This window comes from Apteryx rowi, unplaced genomic scaffold (assembly GCF_003343035.1).
Source record: "Apteryx rowi isolate R43461 unplaced genomic scaffold, aptRow1 scaffold_8, whole genome shotgun sequence".
Taxonomy (NCBI): Eukaryota; Metazoa; Chordata; class Aves; order Apterygiformes; family Apterygidae; genus Apteryx; species Apteryx rowi.
In genome coordinates, this window is record NW_020451093.1 from 7699572 (window position 1) to 7723610 (window position 24039).

Consider the following 24039-nt stretch of genomic DNA (forward strand, 5'->3'; position numbering starts at 1 on the left):
TCTATTCCCTGAATGTTAACATTTCCCTCAGGGATGATGCAACCCTTTAGCTCTCAACGGCAGAAGCAGACAGGCGGGCCCACGCCTCACCGCACGGATGTGACGATGGCAACGTGAAGACCTCCCACAAGGGAGGAAGGATGTTGGTGTCTGTTTGATTTACACCCCGCCTGGACCACAGCAAAAACGTAAATGACGTTCGTGGAAGCGTCTCCTGCCAAACGCCGGTCTCGTCGCTGCGGCGGCGCCGAGGGCGCATGCTCGTCCCTAGCGGTCCGGGAGGAGCGGGGAGATGGCACGTGGGCCAACTGCTCCGCTGCGCGAGACCAGTAGCAGGGAGGCGCCCCGGGTGACAGTTCTGGATAACAAAAGTTAGCAAATCCGATGTCACGGTTTCCGTGGAGACCGAACCTTGGCCCCGAGTCACACATTTGCGCGTGGTTCATTGCCCTCGCTGGCTTTAACGTAAGGAGCCGCATCCCCTGGGTGCCGCCCCAGCGGCGGAGGTTTCCGCCGCGGCGCGCGGGGCGCCGGCCTCGTCCTTGCGGGAGCTGCGGGGCAGGAAGGGATCCTCCCGCGCTCCCCGTCTCCGCGGCACGCCGGGGCCCCCGGCGAACGCCGGAGGTTTTTGCTTATTGATGGCTGGCTGTCCGCTTTCTGCATAAATAAGAGGTATTTATTGCTTCCTCTCCGTTTTCCAGCAGGGAAAGCCTTGTTCAACAGGTCACGTAGACGCCGTTGTTTGTGTTATACCATCCATGCCACGTACGGGTTTTTTTAAGCTGGCTGCATTATTAATTACCCATAGAATGAACAACATTAAACAGGGTTTAATGAGTGTCTCCTGATTAGGATTATCTGCTCAGATTTCTGCACGGATGACCGCGCCTTTACAGCACCATTTATTGCTCCAAGCTGGAATACATCAAGTACAAAAATCTGGAGCGAGGCCACTGTTGCCGCAGAATCCCTTCTGAAATCGTTCTTGCCTCATTCGTTTTATAAAAGACCCCCAGGAAATCTAGCCCAACTGAAAAGTTCTCGCTATTCAAACTTATTTTATGTAAGTATAAAAGTGTAATAAAAGCTAAACCAGGGGCTGGAGCAGCGCTGCGCTTAACGTCCCGGGCGCCCGGCGAGCCCCGGCCGCTGCGGTGGCTCTGCCCGCTGCCCTGGGGCGCTGCCTGGTGCAGGGGGGTTCGTGCGCGGACCGAACCTGCCGCCTCCTCCGGGTGCCCTGTGCAGTCCGAGCCCCGGGGCGGATCGTGCAAAATAGCCGTTTATCGCCGTTTTACCGCGGCGGGGAAACAGAGAGGCGGAGAAAGGGATTTCCAAAGGAGGCGGCTGGCTAAAACCGCAGAGGGCACCTGCTACTATTCCCCGAGACAATTAAGCGAGGGGAATTTAGCGCTCAGAAAAAAGCGGCTGCTCATTTAAAAAAACAAAAAACAAAACAGTCTCTAAACGAATTCCCCCAGGTCACCTAGGAAACCCGGCAGGCCCAGGACTGCTGGTGGCACCTAAGCGTAGGCTCATTCTTCCTCAGCAAAACCAAGGCAAGCGCCTAAAAACCAGAAGTGAGGCAAATCCCCGGTCGCTTTCTTTGTTAGAGAAAAAACAGTTTTATGCAGAAAGTTTCAAATGTGTTAAAACAGCATTAAGATGCATTAAAAGTAGCATTTAAAATTTTGAGGCAGTATCTCACCACAGAATTGGAATTGCCAGTCTGCTTCGACTTAGTATTTTTTATAGTTTAAAAAACCCTTGAAACATATCACAAAGTCATTTTTTGGCTGATGTTTCAACTTCTTCAAGTTGCTTGAGCCGAAAGCCGAGAGACAGCGTTTTAAAGTGAGGCAACCATTTCCCTTGCAAAGCTTCCCATGCAATAAAGCAATCGTATTTTCAAAATCAGAATTGACGTTTTCCCATGAAAAAAATTAATCAGACGAGTGTTTTTTCCATAAAAGCAAATTTTTTGAGTGGAAAATCACAAGCGAGTCCGGAAATAGCTAGTGCCAGCGCGGGTCTCCCCGGAGCGCTCCTGCGGCGAACCCGACCCTGGCTGGGGCACGGTGCTGCGGCGGCAGCCCCCAAAGTCCAAACCACCACCACTCTCTTGCTTTCCATCTTCCGCGGATTCCTCGACTAGTCTCAGCCCTCACCTTTATATTTTTCTCCTTTCATATGCATATATGCAACTCATGGCAATGGTAATTGTATCGATAGAGTTCACCTTACTTGTTCAAAAAGACTGATTTGAGTATCCCCAGCTGCTGCCGATCGGCTTGCTAACCTTTGCTGTCAACAGCTTGGAGGTGACCTTCGCTCTATGTCCTGCTGAGTTTCCAGCTCCAATTTTTTGTGTGTTTTATACTATATACAGTCTATGCTCTAGGTTATTATTTCATATTAATGTAAGGTTCTGTCCATTCTGGCATTTGAAGCAATGAACCTGTTTTACTGAAGCTTCAGACTTCTTGAGAGATTCTTCATGCTTTAAAGTAAATATATTTATTTACTTTTTCCCTTATTTAGTTTTGGAAAAAATAGTAGCATGAAGGAAAGCACGAAGAAAAAGTATTCACTGTGCAATGATCAGATGCAATGACTCTTCCAGTAAAGTTGTCATAGGGGATTTCGCAGTTCTGGGGTGGCTGGTGGGACATGTCCTGAAGAACATCCTTCACGAGATTCACTTTTTCCACTTTTTGGTATGTGAGCGATGGTCTTATATTGGCGGGGAAACACAGTGAATAACAGGATCATCCAAAAAACACAGTTTGTACCTGGGGATGCGGGGAACTGGGGGGCCAGGAGGGGTCTGGGTATCATTTAACAGCAGTGTTTCCCCGTCTCCTGCTCTTAGGGAGCACTACTCCCACACTTGCCCAAACCTTCAAATGCTAAAATGCTGCTGGACTATTTACAGCATTGTGAGTTATTGAAACCATTGGGTTAAATTTTGGTTCCTCTTTATTTGAAATTAGCTTTGGAAGCTGGGGCTCCATACGTCACTTTACACAACAAAGAACTGGATAAAAAAAAAAAAAGGATGATCTTCTTTCAAATTGTGGCCACTTCCTTGGCCTTTTCTCTTTTACAAACACTCTTAAGCAGTTATTTCCTGCGGCATTTTGCAGTGTGGGCCAAGATTTGACAAGTGACTCATCACTTTGAGTGCCAAGGGTGAGAAATGTTATTTTAGAAATTAAATGCTCAACACATTTGGAAAACAAATCCCCTTTAAGATGTCTCATGAAGTGGATCCCCAAAGGAAAGTATTTGCAATTAAGTCATTTCAAAAATATCTTGGCTTCTATGGTTAGTGACTGAACTTCTTTCATCTTGTCTTGGTAAATATTGGTAGTGGAATCTGTAAATTCTAACGAATTTACCATTTCACCTCATAAATGAACTGACAATGAAACAATGTGCTTTAAAATATAGGCTATATTTTCTCAGTTAATTATGTGGCTTGTGATGGTTGGAGTAGCCTATAAAATCAGAACAGACCAAAGAGCTCTGATCAAATATGGTCTTCATTTTTAGACACATATGGCCAGTGTCTCTGCACAATTAGGGATAATCCTAGAGTACACAGTTTATTATTCAGTCTGGTTCTTTTATATTTCCCATATGTATTTAATTTTGTAAGCATTACATTTCTGCTTTTCCTGATTTTGTACATTTTTCTCATAAAACCAGTAAAATATTTAAGCATTAAAAGGACACTCGTGTGATGGCTTCATTTTAGTATAATGTCATACGGACAAAGTTCAGTGCAACCCTCACCTGCTCTTAATTTATTGTAAATATGATTAAAATTTTATCTAAGATTTTTTTCCCTATACTTAGCTCTTTATTCCCTGGGTTATTTCTGCAGAAGTCCTTCCTCACCTTCAGGCTAACGTCAATGGGCTCATTTATAAGCACACAAAGTTGTGTGAAGCGTGTCAAGATCACTGAAGAAACCTGACTGATGCAGCACGTTCGTAAGCCTTCCAAACGCAGGTAATCCATCACTTTATTTGAACCTTTCTGCAAGGGAAAAAAAGCTATCCTATTTCCACCGGCGAGCGAAGCTTTGAAAGAGAAGCAAGAGCAAGTGCAAGTGCAGCATCTGCTATAATGGTCATGAAACCATGCAGCAGGTAGGCGGCAAGACTTCTAAAATGACGGTGAAACGACAGTGCGTACTTTGACATTTGAACGCAAAGGTTAAGTCTGACAGACGAAGAGGTCCAGATATGCAGGATGCTTGGAGGGTCTCAGTATTTTCCCACGTTTTGTGGTGCTTATTCTAATTACTTCAATCAATCCATCAAAGGAATGACTGACTTCTGTTGCTGGAAATCTTTCTCAAATATATCTAACCAGATTATTTCTTCCTTGTGGTAGCTGAAGGCATCAGTCTTCTTTCACAGTGCTAAATGCTGCTTTCTGAGACAGGCACATCGGTACTTGTTGAATGCAGTAGTGGGTGATTTTCTTTCCTTTTGTTTCCCATCCGTAAGGAGAATGACTTTGTCCCATTGTCTGAGAAAAACTCATCTGTAGCTTTAGACTGGTGAGAGCTATTTCAGAAAGTGAAGGCTAATACTATAAATTTCTTTAAGTTATAATTGGATGTGCCACAATGCTCCCTGGATATCAGAGAGTTGAATAACCTGGAGCAAAATACACTGAGTAGAGCTTGCACCGACGAACTCTCACAGCAAGTAATCCCTTGGTTTAGGAGGTAACTTGAAGTGCTCCCGTAGTTTCTCCTGTCGTTTTGTTTAACCTGCACCCAGAGGGGTGGACAGTCCAAATGAGTCTGCAAGTTATGAGCTGCCTTAAAATATCAGATGAGATATTAAATAGGCAATACTTGGAGCTTGGAGCATTCCTCTCCTCCTCTTAGGTCCAAAAGTAATTTTCTAATCCCCTTTTTTATAAATCTTCAGACCTCATGTTGCAAGTGTGTGCACGTATGTTCTAGGTTCTCTTTTTTAATCACCGGTGCTGAATACATTGGCTGCTTTTTCAGCCGCCTATCTCCAGAATTATTATATGGAGTTTGGAAAATGTGAAAAGTCATTCTAAGGAGTAAGCTGATTTCATGTACCCACCAACAGCTGGACCACAGTCTGGCCTTTTGTCCTCTCACTTAGCTTCTGAGAAACGCGTGTGCTCCATTGGCCCTGAGTCAGGAGAAACCACACTTGTAAGCCCAGTGCCTTTGGAGCTGTGCTCCCATCCAGCAATCTGCTCCTTCCCTTTAGCTGCCGCAGCCTTTCCAGCTGCAAGTGGTATTTGCTTTTGAAGACGTGTCTCCAGGGCTTGTGTCCCAGGCTGCCACTTCTGGCCTGATTCTGTCTTTCTCCCTGCGATGTGCTTATTCCTTTTCTTCCCCTTCTCCGACAGACTCAGACATGCTTTTGCCTGGAGTGTATCTGCTCCCATAAAAGCATGCGTTCAGCTTTTAACCTCTCAGACTCTCTCCTGAGCATATTAAACCTGAATTGTCAAAGTGCAGCTATTACCAGTCTACAGAGAGTATTTTTATAGCTCAGAAGAACAACTGGGATCAAAGGAGGACCTGGAGGTGCAGCAGAGGACACAGCACTGGCAGGGAGAGGCTGGCCAGGATTAAAGCGGTCAGGGCTTTAAATGGCCCTTAGCTAAATGGTTTATAATGCTGCCACAGCGCAAACAGCATTGCTTAGCTCTGGCAACATCCTTGGTGCTGCAATGATGTCCTGGGCGAGCGACGGGCAGCGTGTCCCGGTAGCACAGCACCTACCTGGCCCATGAGAAAAGCCTCTGGAGAGCGTGGTCTGCTAAAAATCTCAACAGCCTTGGCCCCTGGAAAGGCAGCTTTGCTCTTGTTTAGGTGAAAAAATATTTCAATAACAAAAGCAGACTGAGGGAGCTGGTGGATGTCATTGCTAGGCCACTGTCGATCATCTTTGAAAGGTCATGGAGATCGGGAAAGGTGGCTGAGGACTGAAAGAAAACCAATGTCACCCCAGTCTTCAAAAGGGCAAGAAGGAGGACCCAGGGAACTACAGGCCAGTCAGCCTCACCTCCGTCCCTGGAAAGGTGATGGAGCAGCTCATCCTGGATGCCATCTCCAAGCATGGGGAGGAAAAGAAGGTGATCAGGAGTAGTCAGCATGTATTCATCAAGGGGAAATCATGCCTAACCAATCTGATAGCCTTCTATGATGGAATGACTGCCTGGGTAGATGAGGGGAGAGCAGTGGATGTTGTCTACCTTGACTTCAGCAAGGCTTTTGATACTGTCTCCCATAACATCCTCATAGACAAGCTCAGGAAGTGTGGGTTAGATGAGCGGACAGTGAGGTGGATTGAGAACTGGCTGAAAGGCAGAGCTCAGAGGGTTGTGATCAGTGGCACAAAGTCTAGTTGGAGGCCTGTAGATAGTGGTGTCCCTCAGGGGGTCAGTACTGGGTCCAGTCTTGTTCAACTTCTTCATCAGTGACCTGGATGAAGGGACAGAGTGCACCCTCAGCAAGTCTGCTGATGATCCCAAACTGGGAGGAGTGGCAGATACACCAGAGGGCTGTGCTGCCACTCAGAGGGACCTCCACAGGCTGGAGAGATGGGCAGAGAGGAACCTCATGGAGCTCAGGAAAGGGAAGTGCAGGGTCCTGCACCTAGGGAGGAATAACCCCATGCAGCAGTACAGACTGGGGGCTGACCTGCTGGAAAGCAGCTCTGTGGAGAAGGACCTGGGGGTCCTGGTGGACACCAAGTTGACCATGAGCCAGCAATGTGCCCTTGTGGCCAAGAAGACCAAAGGTATCCTGGGGTGCATTAGGAAGAGTTGCCAGCAGGTTGAGGGAGGTGATCCTCCCCCTCTCCTCAGCCCTGGTGAGGCCACATCTGGAGTACTGTGTCCAGTTCTGGGCTCCCCAGTACAAGAGAGACATGGAGCTACTGGAGCGAGTCCAGCAAAGAGCTACTAAGCTGATTAGGGGACTGGAGCATCTCTCATATGAGGAGAGGCTGAGCGAGCTGGGCCTGTTGAGCCTGGCGAAGAGAAGGCTGAGGGGGGATCTTATCAACGTGTACAAGTATCTGGAGGGAGGATGTAAAAGAGGATGGGGCCAGACTCTCTTCAGTGGTGCCGAGCGACAGGACGCGAGGCAACGGGCACAAACTGAAACACAGACACTTCCATCTGAACATGAGGAAAAACTTCTTCACTGTGAGGGTGACTGAGCACAGGAACAGGTTGCCCAGAGAGGCTGGGGAGTCTCCTTCCTTGGAGATATTCAAAAGCCATCTGGACACAGTCCTGTGCAATGTGCCCTAGGTGACCCTGCTTGAGCAGGGGGCTTGGACTAGATGATCTCCAGAGGTCCCTGCCAACCTCAACCGTTCTGGGATTCTGTGTTCTGGTTAGCTGGGTGAGTGGCTCTGCACCAGAGACGTGAGGGCTGCCTCAGGAACAGGCAACCTTTGTAAATAAAAATTAGCCACCTCCAACATTCCTGTTTCGGTGTGCAAGTGAAATACTATTGAATTCCGTTTGAATTCGCTGGTTTTTTTCAAATGCATAGAAGATGAATTCTGGGCTTTTTTTACCAAGGTTTATAAGAGTTTAGCAGTAAAAATGCACTCAGGCAAGAATTCGCTTTCAGCAGTGGGATTCTTTTGAAAGCTTTCAGTCAGTTCATCACAATTTTCCCATCTTAGAAGTAAAGCAAAAAACCTGACGGGTAGTAAAAAGCCAGAGCTCCTAAGTGCAGCACATCTGAAACCGCTGTCCTGTAAAATCTGAGTGAAGCGTAGCCAGTTCCTCCCTACCGGGGTGCTGTGTTTCTTTTCAGCCGCAGGTATGCGGGCAGCCCGAGTGAAACGTGTGACGGGTCTCCCCGGGGTTTCATCACCGCCGTGCGGACGAGGTTTCTCCAGCCACCCAGACGCGCGCCGTCCGCACCGCGGGAGGCAGCCGTGCCATGCTAGATGACCCCAGTAACACCGACCTTCGCTGCAGGCAGGAAAGAAAGAAGAAAGATCTGGGGATATAAATAGCTTGACAAGCTGGTAAGTGCTGAAGGGGGTTGTCCAGTAAAACATTTGGTGGTGCTTTGCCCTAGATATCAACTGAGGTGGGCATGAAGATTAATGACTTTCACAGCTTTTGCCACAGGAGTGCTGCTCTGGCCAGCCTGGACGCGTGGAAGGGAAGGCCACCGACAAATCTGCTGTAAAGCTGCTCTCATTCGCGTGAGTTATTTTTTGCCTCAGTTTCTTTTAAATGGGCAGCACTGATTTTTTTTTTTTTCTGTTACATTTGAGGCTCTGTGGTTCTTTCCTGCCAAGGTTAGATGACATTTACTTTTATTTATATGGTTTTTCACTAAGTTTTGCAAACTTTTTAATAAGATGAGCTTTGTCACTCTCAGGTTCTCTTTTAAACCCAGAACTTAATTTGGTTACACGTGAAATGACGTTATGCTACTGAGAGAGAGGCAACTCGCTGGCCTTAACCTCCAACTCGCAAAAGTCAGCAGCTTAGACTTGGTTTATTTTGATTTTTCTCTTTTAACTCATTCAAATTTCTGTGCTTCAGAGTTGAGCTCTTTTCACTTACCTTTTCATTTGTCCTGAGAGCAGCCAAGCTCTCTTTCTTTAGTTTCTTCATTTGCACATCATCACCGTTATTAAAAATGTTAGCTTGGCTCTAAAAAGAAGGCTTATAAACTGACTTGCCGTGTCTGTTCTTTTGGCCTGAAAGACACTAAAAACCCTATGTAAACAGTAGGTAAAAATTAACAAATAAAGTGGCAACAATTTAAAGAATCATTCTGCAACTTTTGACTGCTGCTATTATGAATTTCAAGTTTGTTTAAATGAAACTTGCAACAAGATGCATTTTATTGTGCTAACATTTCAAACATCTCTGCCTGTTATTCTTGCTGTAGATTCTTCCTAGGTGCACAGATATGTGATATTTAAAACCTTGGCATGGAGATTCACTAATATACAAGTAGCCTTTGTCTTTGATGGGTAATTTCAGGTCAGCACCTCCTGCTTCCTTATCAGGCTTTTCTGTGTTACAGACAAGCAAGTCTGTCTGGACCAGGCTTAGGCAATTTGATAGAAAGCCTACCTGATGTTCGATTTTGGGATAGTGGTTTCTAACGCATTGCGTTTCAACACAGGGCTATATTTCACGTCATGTCAGCACCCACAGGAGCCAGTGCAATGCTCATTGCGCTGGGGCAGGTGCTCTAATAATAATGAAAAATTGTGTAATACCACACTTTCTAACCGAGCATCCCTGACAAATTGGGTTCTCGCCGTGGGAGTTGCATACGGAGCAGAGCGACAGCAGCGGCTGGAGCAGCAGCTCCCAGCCCACAGGAGCTGGCAGCGCTGCTCCGGAGGGTTCCCAGGGAATGAGCACGCCCACGGAAAACACCGCTGCCTTTACACACCTCTGCGCTGTCATAAGGGAAATGCATTCAGTCTTTTGATTTTGCTTCCTTACTCCCACTGAGAATAGGGAAACCGCATTTTATTGCTCCCAGGTAGCATCGCTTTGGATTGCTGATGTTACGAGCTAAACTGACTGGAGTTACATTAAATTAGTGATAAAGTCTGGAACAGGATTTGTGCAGGGGCAATTATAGTTCAGTACATCCGCAGAGAAGCTTATTTTGCCTTGCTATAAAGCAGCAATAATTGGTCCAAGCAAGGAAACGCAAGTGCCTTTGGTGTGGACAGTCGAGCTCCAGGACGCTGGCAGCTCTTGGGAGAGGCAAGGCCACACAGGCTTAACTTCACCTAAAAGTTTCGTGTTCTCATGGTGGTAGAAGAAAGCTTGAAAACATGAACAAAAGGAAAATAAACACAGTGCTGAAGGAAAATAAAAAACTCAACATTTTTTGTATTTTTGCTCTTTAATCATAACCTCCTAAAGCCAGTAGTATCATTCTCATCCCAGAAGTCATGAGTATGCTGATGCTGATGCCACGTTTCTGCTTCCGTTCCTTTTCCCGTGCGTCAGGGCTCTCACCAGCCCTGCAGGCCCCAGAAAGCACCTTAATTGTGCATCCAAAGTTTTCCGATCTTGCAGAATTCCAAGGCTGCTCGGGGAGGGGGAACCGCGAGGCCGCGCTGAACTCCCTGCGACCGTGGGTGCAAGTGTCAGAGCCCTTGGCAGCCCTGCAGAGCTTTCTACAGCGACGCCGGTGCCAAACTGCTGTTTATCGTGGGATAAAGCAGGAAGTCGCTCAGCCCGCAATAAACTTGCTATTGTTTGCAAGGAAAGGGATTGACTGACTATTTATGGAATGAGCCAGATAAATCAAGCATGACAGGCAGCATTCAGATCAAGTGCATACTTCAAAGAATATTTTTAAATGGCTGCAGCGGGTCGGAGTTGCAGCCCGGAGTTTGCACGTAACCCCAGGATCTCACCTCTATGGCCTTGCATTGAGCAGGCACGTACCGAGGTCCAGCAATGGACTAGCTGGAGGTCGAAGAGGGTCCAGGGACCCCCGGGGCTCGGCCAGGGAGCCCAGAGCGCTGCGCCTCTCCCGGTGCACGGGGCTCTGCGCGTGCACCATCCGAAGGTCTCGAGGCATTTAACGAGCCTCCCTTGACGAAGCCTTGCGGCAAGCCCGTGAGCCGACTGCTGTGCCTCTGGGTCTGCCGGGCTCCCAGCCTCACGGCCGCTTTCCCGCGCCTGGAGGATGTGAGGTGGCGCGTGGAGCGAAGCTGCTGCGTTAGCCGGCCGTGGAGGAGGTCTCTGCAGATGCACCGTGGGAGGCAGCTCAGGGGCTGTATTCATGCGCGCCTTCCACGTTAAGTAAAAAACTGGGAAGGAGTGTGTCTGGTACGAAGAATCGCGGTGAATGGGCTGTGACTCACGAGGCCTGGAAGAGAGGCTTGCCGCCATCTGTCTTCATTTTACCAGCCCGCTCGACTCAGCACCGCGGGGGTGTAGGACCAGCCCCGCGGTAACAAGCTGTTGGGGATTCAGCGGCACGCTGCACGCTAGCTGCGGCGCAGGGGCCTATTGCCACCCGGCCCGGCCCGTCCCTAGCAGGGGACCCCTGTCCAAGCCTCTCCTTTCGCCCGCAGAGCGTGCACGGATGGGGCAGGCTGCTGTTTCCTTTCGCTGCCTCGGACAAGCGCAGTCGCCTCTGGAAAGCAGCGGTGCCTCGTGCAAGGAGCGACTGCAGCGTCCCCGGGGAACGCCGCCGCGTCCTCCCTCTCCGCCGCTCCGGATCTGGCTGGGAGCCCGGCAGGGCGGGGGAAGCCTCCCCGCCGCATTTCCTCCGCGGGTTTCGGCCCGACCCCCTCGGAGCTCGCCCTCTGCGAGGCTTCGGGTTGCCGCCGGGAAAACAGAAGCAGCAGCTCGAACCCTGCGCGTGACGCGGAGCCTTGCACGCGGCGTGCGCGCTGCTTGGGGCTGGAGGCGCGCGCCATGCCGGCTGACATCCCGGGCCGTTCCTCGTGTCGGCTATCGTCTTTCTGTTGAAGCAACGGGCTGGTGTAGACCTTTGCTTCCAGTTAACCACAAAAATAAACAGGGAAAATGCATTATGCATGTACGAAAAGAGTCTGAGTTAATGAAACATAACTGTGGTCTTCCAGACTAATGTAACATTTGCATTTTTCTAACTTTAGTAATTTGCCAGACTTTGACTCTGGCTTCAATGAAAGAATAATTACTTGTTTTCATAAAGACGAGTGTTGATTTAAAAATGCGAGCTTCACTTTGTGAATTCAAGGGGAAATGCTTTACTTCATATCAATCAAGCTCTTTTAAGCAATGCAACTTCATTTCACGCTCTTCTCCTTGATTTCCGTACCCTGTGTTCAATAGTAATAGCAAAGCATAGAAATGGAATGATGCCTGTTACTGCAAAAATACCTTCTGCAGAAAAACCTTGAAGAAATTCAAGGTTTAAAGCTTTAGCTTTGTTTTGTCCTGCCTTGTTTGTGAGAAACGCACAGCATAGTCCAGATATTCACCAGAAATGGTGAATATCTTAGCTTTAGGCGCTATGAGGCCTAGTCCAGGCACCTAACAGAAATGCCACTCCAGCCTTTCTATAGTCTGTGGGGAGAATGGAGGTACCTGCAGAGGACGAAGCCCACCCAAGGTCTTTGCCGTCAGCTGGAAACGCACTTTGAGCTGGGGTCAGGGAGCAGAGCAGGTAGCTCCTGCCAGGGCCTGGGCTATGCAGACACGGCCTAAATGAAAGGTAAGGACCATGGGACAACATGAACATGAATCATCTCACTGGCTTGCGTTCTTCAACCTTGGATAAAGGAAAGGTCGCTGCTTCCACCTGCAGTAAGAGTGGCAGGAGTTGCTTCCCTCATTAAAAGGTCTTTGAGTTTATTTACTCCTTCAAAGCCTCATTCGGCCTTGAAGAGAATTCTAAAAATAACTGCAGGCTTCAGAAACGTAATCAACAAAACTGATCTCTTTGGTTCCGCAAAGCGTGCATTTAGAGATGAATTGGGAATGGTTCAGGATGGTACCAAATGGAAGAGATTTCTGAAGTCCAGTGGGAAATGGCATGAGATCCAGTGATTGGAAAGACAAATTCAGGCTAAGAACAAGGGGCAAAATTTTAACAGAAAAGGTAAAAAATTGGCCTAAATAGGAAAAAAGAAACTTTTTTCTAAATAATTTCTTTTTAATCCAGATTTATCCAGAAAAACCCTATTAGATCAGCAAGGGTCAGCTGGCAATGTGCAGACTCCAAGGTGACCTTCAGGCATCCTCTGGGACCCTCTGATGTGTTAAGAATGAACCCCAGCTGCAGGGCTGGAAGGTATACGGGCTTCGAGGCTGAATAGTGACTATTGCGAATTGCGAATACACATTTCAGAGAAGCAAGGTAAGCGTCTCAATTCTTTTGAATAAAAAGCTTGCCTCTGCTTTAGCTTATCCGTACATTAGATGACAGTTCCTTTTTTCTGGGTAATGCTCACTTTGTGCACTGGGATATAGGATGCATTTTCCCTTTTCTTATCCTTATTTATCTTGGTGAGATCCTAATTGCTCATATAAACCTTTATTCCCATAGGGCATGCTGCTAAAATGAAAGGACTCTTCCTGCTTCCAAACCCAATGGCTACAATGTTTTATTGTGCTCTTAAATCTCTTTTTTAGCTATTGTTTTGGAAACTTGCAGTTCTTTGAAGGGACTTCAGTTTTGATATTCCTGCTTATTGCTCATGAAAGGAAAAAAAAAAAGAAAAAGAAAAGGCTGCTCATCTTCATTGTCTCCTTTTCCAAGGCACGAAACGAGCAGCCTCCTTACTCGCTTTTGTAAATGATTACCGACTGACATTTCATATCAATGCAGTTCCAGGAGTGACATAGCGTAAAAAATAAGAAAGGACCATGAGAACAGCAACCCATTCAGTGTGTCTCAGCAGCAGCCAGCCAGGGAGCACTCAGGACCCACAGATCGATCGCCGGCGGAGAGGTAGCTTCCCTTACGGGGGGAAAAAAAACCCAAACAAAGAAATTCGCTGCATTCAGTGCGCTGTTCATTTTAGCAGCTATGGAACAATAACTACCTTTATTCCCAATAGTCACTGGGATGATAGTTGTACTAGATAAGGGCCAGAGAATGCAATTGCAGAGCAATTTCTCTGTGTCCTTAATGGACTCGTATTGCATTTGCGGGTAATAGGTTAGGACACTCTTAGGAGCTGAGTCTTGTCTCACAGTCGGGTCGTTGCAGGGACCCTCGCAGCTTTGGCTTGTAGAGCAGGTTCCTTATGGGCCAGATGCTGCCGGCTTTATCCCTGCTAAGTGGTCCCTACCCTGGGGCCCCCGTGAAATGGGAGGGAAATGGGCAGCGTAACGGAAAGCAGGGATTCACGGAGCAAAGCGGGATGCTGGCGGGGGGCTTTCTGAGCAGCGCCGTCTCAGCCACAGGTTTTAATGGTGATTTGTCTGCGAGCTGAACAAACCAAGGAAGTTCTGCTCTTCCTTTAAAGTGAAGAGCTCTCCAGTTTTTTTAAAAAACCCAATACTATACCAGCTAAAGAATACTTGCTTCCTAACCCCTGTCTGCCTTCATGGATGTTTTCCTGCACTCTGCAGAATTGTCTGCTAATTATGTTACGAAAGACTGGGTGCTTATCTCCAAAACCTTTCTGTGGCTTTCCCCAGATATTCTTTAAAAAAATCAGTGATGTTTTACCCTTATGCCTGGAATAAATTCTGCAAAGAGACTAAACCAACAGGAGGACAGTAAACCAACTAGCCTTTTTATTATTGCCCTGCATTTTTACTGTAAAGTGAAAATTTATGGAAAATAATCAGATTCAGAAAGAATTGTTTTTAACTCCCCACCAACTCATGGAGAACATGATGCATCACAGCTGTTTGCAGGCACTTAGCACCATTCAGTGCCTTTTTATGGGGAGCAAAGTCCTTCCTTCAGCTTCGGGCTAGCTGTTGCAGAGGAAGAAACAAGGTCAACAGGGAGGCCTCGTCGGTGCGGTCACAGCAGCAAAACCTCGAGTTTTTGAGCAACAAAAATAGCTATGCATTCCTGGAGCGATACTGCTCAGAAAGCCAACGGAGAGAAGCCGTGGCTTTTGAAGAGCGCTTCGTCTCCTTCCTTTGCACTTATTTACGTGTTTGGGCTCTGTCAGTCTCATCCAATGTTCAGTTTGGAAGTAAACAGCTGAGATATTCAGGGGATTTCAAGAGCTGAGCTGCTGAACACTCTGAAATCTGTAAGGTCCATCCCATTAGGTTGATTATCAATTACAGTTTGTGCAAACTGTGAAGGAAAGATAGGACCTGAAAATCATATGAAAACCACTGACTGAATGGCTGTCTTTTCTTTTTCTTTTTTAAATTATTTATATGACCCTAAGAATTAATAGTGGAATCAAAAAGAGAAGAAATAGGATGAAATTCTAAAATCAACCAATTCATGGAAAAGCCAAGAAAGAAAAAGCTGGTAAACATGTCACCCTTGTCTTTTGTCATATGATGAGATGTTAACTAATATGATTTCCAATTCAGGGAAACATTTAAGGAGAGCTCATTTTATACAGCATTTTCTTCCTATTTTTTTAAATGAACATTTGGCAACACTTTGAATATTAACCCTGCAGTGTAGCTATAGTTCCACTGGTATTTTTGCTGTTCCCCTGGTATTGGACGAGAGACATGAAGTCAGAGTTGGATTTGATTTGTAAAGTTTTGAAAAGTTAAAGGGAGTTTGTATTTTTAAAATAGATGTTGCATTAGCTCAGTGGTTGTTTGTTAAAACTATTCCAACTCAACTGGAAAGAAAACACATGTTTTCTGTGAAGCGTGACATCGTGTGGCTTAGTATTTGCCACATCAAATGTTTAAAGCCCTGATATGTTTTTCTTAAAACATCGTGATGGAGCATTGGGATGATAGTAAATGTGTCTTGCAGCATTATGGGTAAGGAAAAATGGAGCTGACCTGTCTTTTCAGTCATTTATGTCACATTTGTGATTGCTATTCAATTTGCTGATGAAATTCCCCTTTTTCAAGTCTCTCAAAGCACATGGAGGTATTTATTGTTTGCGTATCTGCCCAAGTGCGCGGGATGACATCTCATGTGTTATGTTCCACTGTTGCAATTAGATCCTCCCATGTAAGTGAACGTTTTTTATGTCTGTCACGGGCCTCCTCTCACGTAGATTGCCTTCAGGCTGAACTTTTGTGTAATATATTTTGACACCCCATATGGTCCACACGGTTCTCTCAGGCACAAGCAGAAATCTTGCTTGCGTTTTTGGCAACTACCAGTATCTGGAAGCAGTCTGTCTTTTTTTCTTCCATGGCGATATTCACATTTGGGAAGATTAATGTGATGATCAGGCATTGGCAAGGAGACGGAGTAGATGACCTAATAGGTCTTTTCCATCTCTAATTCCTATGTTTTATAACGAGGAATTCTTTGTTGCAGTGGCACTAATTTGTCTGAGCTGTCACTGCAGAGGGAATGCAGAAGAGGTGGCACTAACAGTGTCATCTAAATCCATCTTTTTTTTTGGCACCTCTGCCCTTGTGAATCAAGCGTACCATCTGGTGAGCGGGCAAATTGCCATCTCAGCAGATGGGCATGAGTGTATCTAGCTATGGGACCATGTACGATTATCAAATGTGTTGTTGAGTGAGGATTTCCAGCAGGAATATCAAAACAACTTTTCATAATGAGCTTCTGGTTCCATGGGTAAAGAGACAGGCCATTTAGCTCCCCAGGAACGGTCCCTGAGAAACTGGCCAAAATTCAGTAGTGTTTGTGCCGAAGGGGGCGGAAAGGCCAGGAACGCTGTTCTGGAGGCTTCTCGCAGCGCCATTTGGTATCGGTGGTTTGCAGAGCACCAGCGGGATGCTAGCGGTTGGAGTAACTTGTGGCACCACGTTGCGAGCCCTGCCTGCAAGCAGGTTGGAGCAGTGAGGTACCCAGCCTCTTTCCTCTGAGCTGAAACCCATACTCAGAGACTTTTATGATGAAAAATGCACGTTTTGTCAAAAGGTTCTTCTAAGAGTGACTCAGAGCTCTAGGAATTAAAAACATAGCTGCTATGTGCAAGTCTTCCTTACGCCGATGATATGCATTTGCCTTCAGGTCGTGTTCGTGTCACTGTGACATAAACAAAGACGAGGCGCTCTTCTGTGCTGCAGAATATTTTTAGCAGAGCAGCTATTCTTGTAAAATCGTTACTTGACCATGAGATGCGGGAAGCTATTTTTCTCTTAACAACTCATTTATTTCTTTTGATTTCAAAATCCCTCCAAAGCCGAACTGCTCTTGATGCGGGGGACAGCTCCTGCGTGGGGACCATCACCGTAGGTTACTTCGCTGGATAAGCCGTGCTGGGCATTGCTCGCGACGCGGCCTGAGACACTGACGTTAATGTTCAACTTCTCCTTACGTTAGTGCCCTTAGATTTCCCCAAGCTGTGTTGCACTAGGGGCAAATGCACAAGCGCCCAAACGACGCTCACCACTGGTCAGCTCTCCATGTCCAGGGTTGTGGGGACTCCCTTACATGGGTTACAGAAAAGACTGGAAAAACCAAGCAATGCCAAAACAAGAAGCCCTCCCTGGCACGGGAGTGCTCTGACCGGCTCCGCAGGAATTCACCCCGATCGGCAAGGTTTATTCGCCCAGCGCCCCGCCGGGTGTGATGGACCAGCCCAGCCTGGTGCCGCTTCTCATTTCTCATCATGGTGCTGGCGTTGCAGGCAACCTGCACTCATCCAAGAGAATTTATAAGAGTATGGGCTCTCTGCTACCCAAAAATGGTTAAATTTCTTCTGGATCCAAGCTGGTGTGAGGTGTGGCCCAGCTGTGCGCGACGCCGTGCCTGGGTAACGAGCCTGGCCACCCCCTCACAGCTAGCTCAGCGCAAAGGCGCTTCCGGTCCTCAAAATGTGGCGCAATTCATCCGAAACTGGGCAAACTACATGTGAATCATTTCCAAATGGAAATTCACTGAATGGCTTTTTTAATATGCAACTGTGGAGCTCAAAGCAGTTAGTCAGATAGTTTAGACAGATACTGATTAAATAGAAACTGCAGCAGGAAAATCCACAGTCCCTTCATTCCTATCAGCCTGTACCGTACTCCATGAGTGCTCCTGTGAGGAAGACTGGCATGAAATTTTGACCAACTTTTTAGTTAAAAACAACCCCCTGCTGGTTTCAACAGACGCAGGATTTCATGTTGGGCCTTCAAACAAAAACGGGGTGTAAGTTCGGTAGGACATCGAGAAAAATAGTTGAAAAGGCACGTGGAAGTATATGGTTGATATGTTTGTCTACGAAGGAAAACGTAGAGGAAGCAACCTCTCTAACGGTGCTCGTGTCATTAGCCAACTGGCTGTGCTGCGAAAGTGCTTGCTTTTGTTTTGCAACACCCAAGCAGAGATGTTTTTGATAATGAGGGAACGGTATTTCTTGCCTCGCCATAGTCAGAAAGACATATGTGGAACAAGATCGTGTGATGTAAATCTTTTCTAATGCTCTCCAGATTGTTTTTACAGTGGTTTCTTAAGGTCTTTTTTTCAAATCCCCTTCCTCCGAATTGCAAGTCCGGGTGCCCTAGCATCACCCCCCGTGCCCCAAGGCTAGGGGAGGCTGTGCCAGGCGCTGTGCACTCCCCTCCCCTACCTACCATAGGAGCACGAGACATATCATGTTTGGGAGTAGACCTTTCCTTCATGCAGGCTCCGCAGGGAGGGAAGATCACTAGAAATAAGATCAAATACAGCTAACAGATCAGTTGTGGTGACATCCAAAAATAATATACGCTGTTACCGCACGTTACAGAAAATGGACATGCTCCCAAGTCAAAATGTACCAAAAGGGTAGCTGGCTTGCAGGGTTCCCATGAACACAAGATTGTCGGAAGCGCTGGGCCAGACTGCGGCTTGTGGGAAAACCAGACGGATGGTGTGGTCTGCAGTGTCACCGCGAGCCTTGCAGGGAAGGGTGGAAGCAAGCCCAAAGCCGTGGCAGTACAGCGAGGTTTTGCTGATCTGTGGGTGGTAATATCAAATCCACTACTCAGGGTGGAAAATAGTTGAGTTCTTTCCTTTTTCTCATGGACTGCGTGCACTCTAGGCTTGAACAACCCTTTTATTCCACTTCACGCCGTATGTCTCCTGAATCTATGAGAGGAAGGTGGCCGCTCGCATGGATGGCAGGCTCAAAACATGGTATTTCTTACATGGCATAGATTGATGCGTTTCCCCAAGCAGAGGACCTCTGCACTTGGAGAAGGAAGGACCAGACTCCTAGGTCTGAAGGTACGAGATGTGAATTTAACGGCAGGGGACAGCCAAGGTGTTTGACCCCCTACCATTATGGCTTGCTGGTGTGACACAGTGCAACATCAGCATTATAGTATTTCATATCCCGTTGAGGCTAGAAAGTCCAGGGCAGCGTGGCAGGAGGAGTCTACTCATGCACTATGCCGTTTGAAAGGAGGACCGAGTACAGTTTTTGGAAAATAAAGTAGAAAGGAAAAGAAGACTGTGTCAAATGGTTTCCATTAGCACCACAAAGTTGCCCAGCCAGGTCTGATTTGTAACCAATACGGATTTCCCAGTGGCAGTGCAAAGAGTCTAATTATGGACGAAAAGAAGGGCAAGTTCTAGAAATAAGTCTGTCATGCAGCATATAAATCTGCTGAAGGAATATCTTTTCCAGAAGGAAAGCCAGATCAATTTATTTTTTTTCCTCAGACCAATGGAAAGCATGGTCCTATGTGTGGGATTAAAGTATAGAAAATATTTTTTGGTAAGAAATTATTCACTTTGGAGAAGCAAATAATAAAAAATGCTATAAAAGGATCTAAAACAGCTTTTGGATGAAACAAAAAGGTAAACAGCATGACCAAATCTTCACAAATGAAGCTCCTCCATACTGTTTGGTTTTAATTTCAGATCTCAATTAGAGGTTAGCCAAAGGTAATTGAAAAATAGCTGAGATGTAGAATTAAACGCCAACTGCCCACACATCTACAGACTTCAGTCGACCAGCTTCTCAGAGTGGGTATGTTTTCTTACCACAAGCTGGGCAGATTTGTTCTTCCTGCCTTAATAGGAATAATTCTCCCAGAGCGTCTGATCCCGTTGCTACAAGCAAAGAGTGTAATTATAGTAAAAAACCCCTTGAACATCACTACCCTGAGTAAACTGGAAAGAAGAAGTTGTGTTTGGAATTAGGGATCATTCTTAGCCAAGCAAGTAGCTTCACATCGATCAGAGGATGAAGCTGTGAGTGGACTTTGTGCTCCCGTTTGGTTTTTGAGTCCGTACGTAATGTAAGCTCTTCAGGCAGGGGCTTGTGCTTTATGTACTTTCTGTGAAATGACCGTGCTTATGTGTGATATAATACATTATTACTTAGGTTTATACATAACAACAAATGGCCTGGATGAAGAAAGCCAGATAAACCCATGCAAAGTCATTTATTAACAGAAGTCCTTCCTCTAGTTTTTTTTTTCAAACTCTGTCTGCTATTTTGTTTTTGGATTTTTTTTTTGTTTTCTCTGCTGCCAAATTCACTTTGTGATGTTGAAAACTAGAGTTTTTTTCCCTTGTCAAGATAGTCATTTTCCACTTGGCAAACACTGAGTTTTATTAGTTATTCCTAATGGAGCCTGAAATGATTATGACTTTTTTCTGTATATTATTTCCCTTGTACGTTTGTCATGACTGAAATCAGCTGAATTCTTGGAACTGGATGATTTCGGTGAGTATTACCATGGGGCCGACTGTCTGGGACTGGGGAACGAAATCTGGGAAGAGTTGCCTTCTTTTATTTGGCGTGCTGCAGTAATTCTGAACAGACTAACTCGTGCTTGTGTACATGTGAGCACACCGGCAGCCAAAGATGTCGCAGGGTCTTACATCAGCCTTGGTGCACGTCCCAGCTGCGTGACGCAGCCCTGCCCCTGCAAAGCGGGCTAGGAGAAGGCTTGTTCGCGAGGGCGGTGGGCTCTGCGCGTGCCAGCTTCCCGCCCTGTCCTCCCTTTTCCCTGGCACATGGACACACCAGGGGCTGCATCTGGCTGGCTCATGCACGGGGTGGAAAAGGCAGGCTTTCGGGAGGGTGTCTTGGGCTCCAGCGCGGCTGGGTTAGCTATGTGGAAAGAACGGGACCCGATTAATTCAGGAGCCACAAATAACAGTGTGCAAAGACAGGGCAATAGGGCTGGGCTTCCCTGACCAGGTTAAGTCTTACGTTTTGATCTGTAGCCTGAACAGAGAAAACAGCACAGCATGCTGCTGGACATCCACTAGAGGCATCCTCTGACAAACAGAAAAAATGCCGATAATGGATTTTCTGAAAGCAGGATCTGAGCTTTAAATCCTGGTGCCATTCCTCCATCTGTACATCATCACAGCACTTTTATATACATTATCACTTTTAATGGACTTTGTTCCAGGGCTGAGAGAATACTGCAAGGTATTTATCATGAGTAATCAGTTAAATCTTTGCTTTGTGAACTCGCTTGGCTGTTCCTCATGCTCCTTTTGTGTTCACCTTTTATAAAGGACAGAGAGACTATGCTCTCTGTGCATGAAAAGCAAGTCTACATGTTGAATTCTGAATTTGATATAGGCCTACAGGAATACTTGTAGCAGAAGTGGTTCCTAGCTCGTTTAAACAGGGAAGGAAACAGCAGCGTGTGTAGCTCTGCCAGGTGACCACCTTGGTTTAGACCAAAAGGCTTTTGGGGAGCGTCACGTGCTCCTGTACCGCCTTGTCTGGCAGAGCCTGCTTTGGCAGTCCGGCATGCCCGTGGCTGAGTACACCTTCTCAAATCCAAGCAGGTCTCGACAGTCTGTTCGTTGCTGTCGTAAGGCATATGGGTCCTTTGAGGAGCTGGAAGAGCAACTGGCCATGGTCTGGATGAAGATCCGGTGCTGGTGCCGAATCAGCACTCGGCTGCTTCCCAGCTGGCACGTCCCCAACGGCGTCCAGCCCAGGAAGAAGGGCAATGAGGTTTGGGTTTGTGTGGATCCTTGCAAAACTCCCGCCCCGAGGTGTGAGCAACAGCGGTTGCCCTTCCAGGCGGCAAGCCGGCGTAAGGCTGCTGCGGCAGCATCTGGGCTTGCTTGCCTGCGCGACACGGCCATGCCTTAAACCGCTCTCCAGTGAATTCCCAGAATAAAGCTCATTTCCTTGGGTGGAGAAAGATGAATTCATCCATAGCAAACATGCAACTCTGTTTAGGCCTTTAAAGAATGAGTCATCTCGCTACAAATTGCAGGGCTTTGAGGCTGAGCCTTTCATCCGTGCAGTGGCCTATCGAATGGCGCGCTGCCTCACCTTGCCGCCGTAATCAAGAGCCATTGTTTATAAAATAAAGAACCCCAAAGCTAGAGTCAAGTTTCTTGAATTCTCTTTGATGCAAACAGTCCTTGCAAAAACTGGATCAGATTCATGCTATTTTGGCCCTTTCCTGCCCCCCACCCCGACAATTCTTCCTAATGTAAATTTTTCGCTGCTTGTAAAGTGTCCCATTATATTGCTCCAGGGCAGGAGGAGATTAATGTCAGGTCATATTTATGCATCAGTTTGGATCAGAAGAGCTTGGCTGGCACTTTGTAATGCTTCATTCTTCTGCGGGGGAATTAAAAGTTCACTATTTCAAAAAGTACTACATTGTCACTGCCTGAGATACTGTTTTTAGAGAAATTCCCTTTGTCATAATAACTGATTTATTTTGGTTGGCTGGATACAAAGTAGTTGAAGTGGGTGATCTTTGCCAGACTCATTAAATGATTCCTAATGTTGACGGAGGACTTTATACTGTGGTTATAAAAGCATAAGTTTCGGTATTTGCTGTAACAGACTCTTTCCCAAGAGTAAATGTGAAACATGGGAGGAAACTGTCCAATGGTATCAATGTGTAACCAATAAGTAGAGGAATGTTTTTTTGAAAGCTGCAGCTTGAAGTATTTATTTTGGCCTCAATTTTGGTTGACTGAAAAGTGAGAGAAACTTTCAGGGAAGTGATGGAGTGCTAGAAGCGGGGTTTCTATTTTATGTCTGGGGTTAGAAAATGAAAGCTTAAGGCCACCAATTTTTAAAGCCTGGAGGACCCCAGCGGTGTAACCAGACTCTAGTCAAAGGAAAATCTATAAATTGAGCAGCTCAAAGGTAAAAATCCAAAGCCAGTGTAACACCTAATACAGAGATGATGGATGGCTGGTAAAAGCCTAGGTGCGCTGCAGCGAGGTCCACCAGCACGTGCGTAACGCTAAGCACGAGAGCGGTTTAGCAGACTTTGCCGTGCAGAAGTTAGACGTGACATATTCTGCGCTGCTCCAGCAGCCAGCACATTTGTGTAAACACCACCGTTGGCTGTAGCCCTTTTACCAGGTCCTCCTGGGGAATGGACTCCCTCGGGGGAGACTAAAGGAAATCTCAAGCACTAAACCCTGGAAGCTCTCTTGTCGATGGATACGCGAGAGATTTATTCTTTCAGCGTTAATACGGTTCTGGACCTGGAAGCAGCATGTAGTACAAATGCAATACTGATCCATCCTCATCATGCTAACTGCTGCCAGATGGATCTTGGAGGAAAGCAGAAAAATATTAAAAGGACCTCATTTCTATCTGAGACAGGTCTTTGCAGATGAAATATATGAAATATAAATGTAGTCATGCCACAGAATGTCATTTCTGAACACAAAGGATTTTGTGTAGCTGCGTATAAAGCCCAATGCCTCTACAAAACCCATCGTATTATCTCTGCTTTGGTGCCAGATGGTCAGGAATACCCCGGCTAGCGAATTTTTCCCGTTACCTCGTGTTTTCTCTGTGACACATTTCATGCTTTGCTAATACACCATGCTTTCAGCAAACAGCATCGACTCCGGGCAGAAGCCCCAGATTTGGTGTAGCTTCCTACGCCAGGAGCAGGATCCCAAAGGGCTCCTTTCCCCAGCAGCTAGGCAGTCACCCTACGGCTAGGCAATCCTTGGGGATGGGAAGCTGCCACAAGGAGCTACGGGAAGCTCTGAAAAACCAGAGGTTTGAGTAGAAACAGCCTGATCGACGTTAGCCAGGTCCGTGCCAGAGCATCACTGACAGAGTGGGAGAAAGCCTGAAGGTGGAGTGTGGTGAAGGCAAAGGCAACCAGGCTCCTGTCTGTGCTCAGCAGCGCCCGGTGTCCGGAGAGCGCTCCGCAGGCGTACGGGGTGAGTCTTCCCAAAAGCCGGAATTATAATGCCGTGCTCCATTCTGCTGAGGCAAAACGGGAAGAAAGCAGCCAATAACTTAGCCACCGCGACCACAGCAACGTGCTGTAAGTTGTCTTGATTTGTTTGATCGACCCTCAGAAAGAGCAGAAATAATAGCAGAAACACCGCTGAAGGATCATGCAGGAAACTGTCACGCGATGCTGAGCAGCGGGTGCTGAAAACCCGGTAAAACGCACACACGTAGCATTTGTTCTTGGGAAACAAGTGACCTACGTAAGACCCCGGCTCTCATTGCAAGGCGCTGCGTGTGCCAG

General features: G+C 46.7%; 1 long non-coding RNA gene across 2 annotated transcripts in view; it reads left to right on the top strand.

Annotated features, from left to right (window-relative positions):
* The window catches only part of LOC112977098, a 97775-nt gene extending 77265 nt beyond the window's left edge, over positions 1-20510 (top strand). The window contains exons 4-8 of one of the 2 annotated variants that reach the window (XR_003257321.1): positions 3887-4014; positions 7844-8060; positions 8155-8243; positions 12689-12883; positions 20235-20510. This is a non-coding gene — a long non-coding RNA (uncharacterized LOC112977098). Of the gene's footprint in view, positions 1-3886; positions 4015-7843; positions 8061-8154; positions 8244-10082; positions 10965-12688; positions 12884-20234 lie in introns of those variants that run through there. The other variant, XR_003257322.1, reaches the window with a different exon arrangement.
* Positions 20511-24039: the final 3529 nt, after the last annotated feature.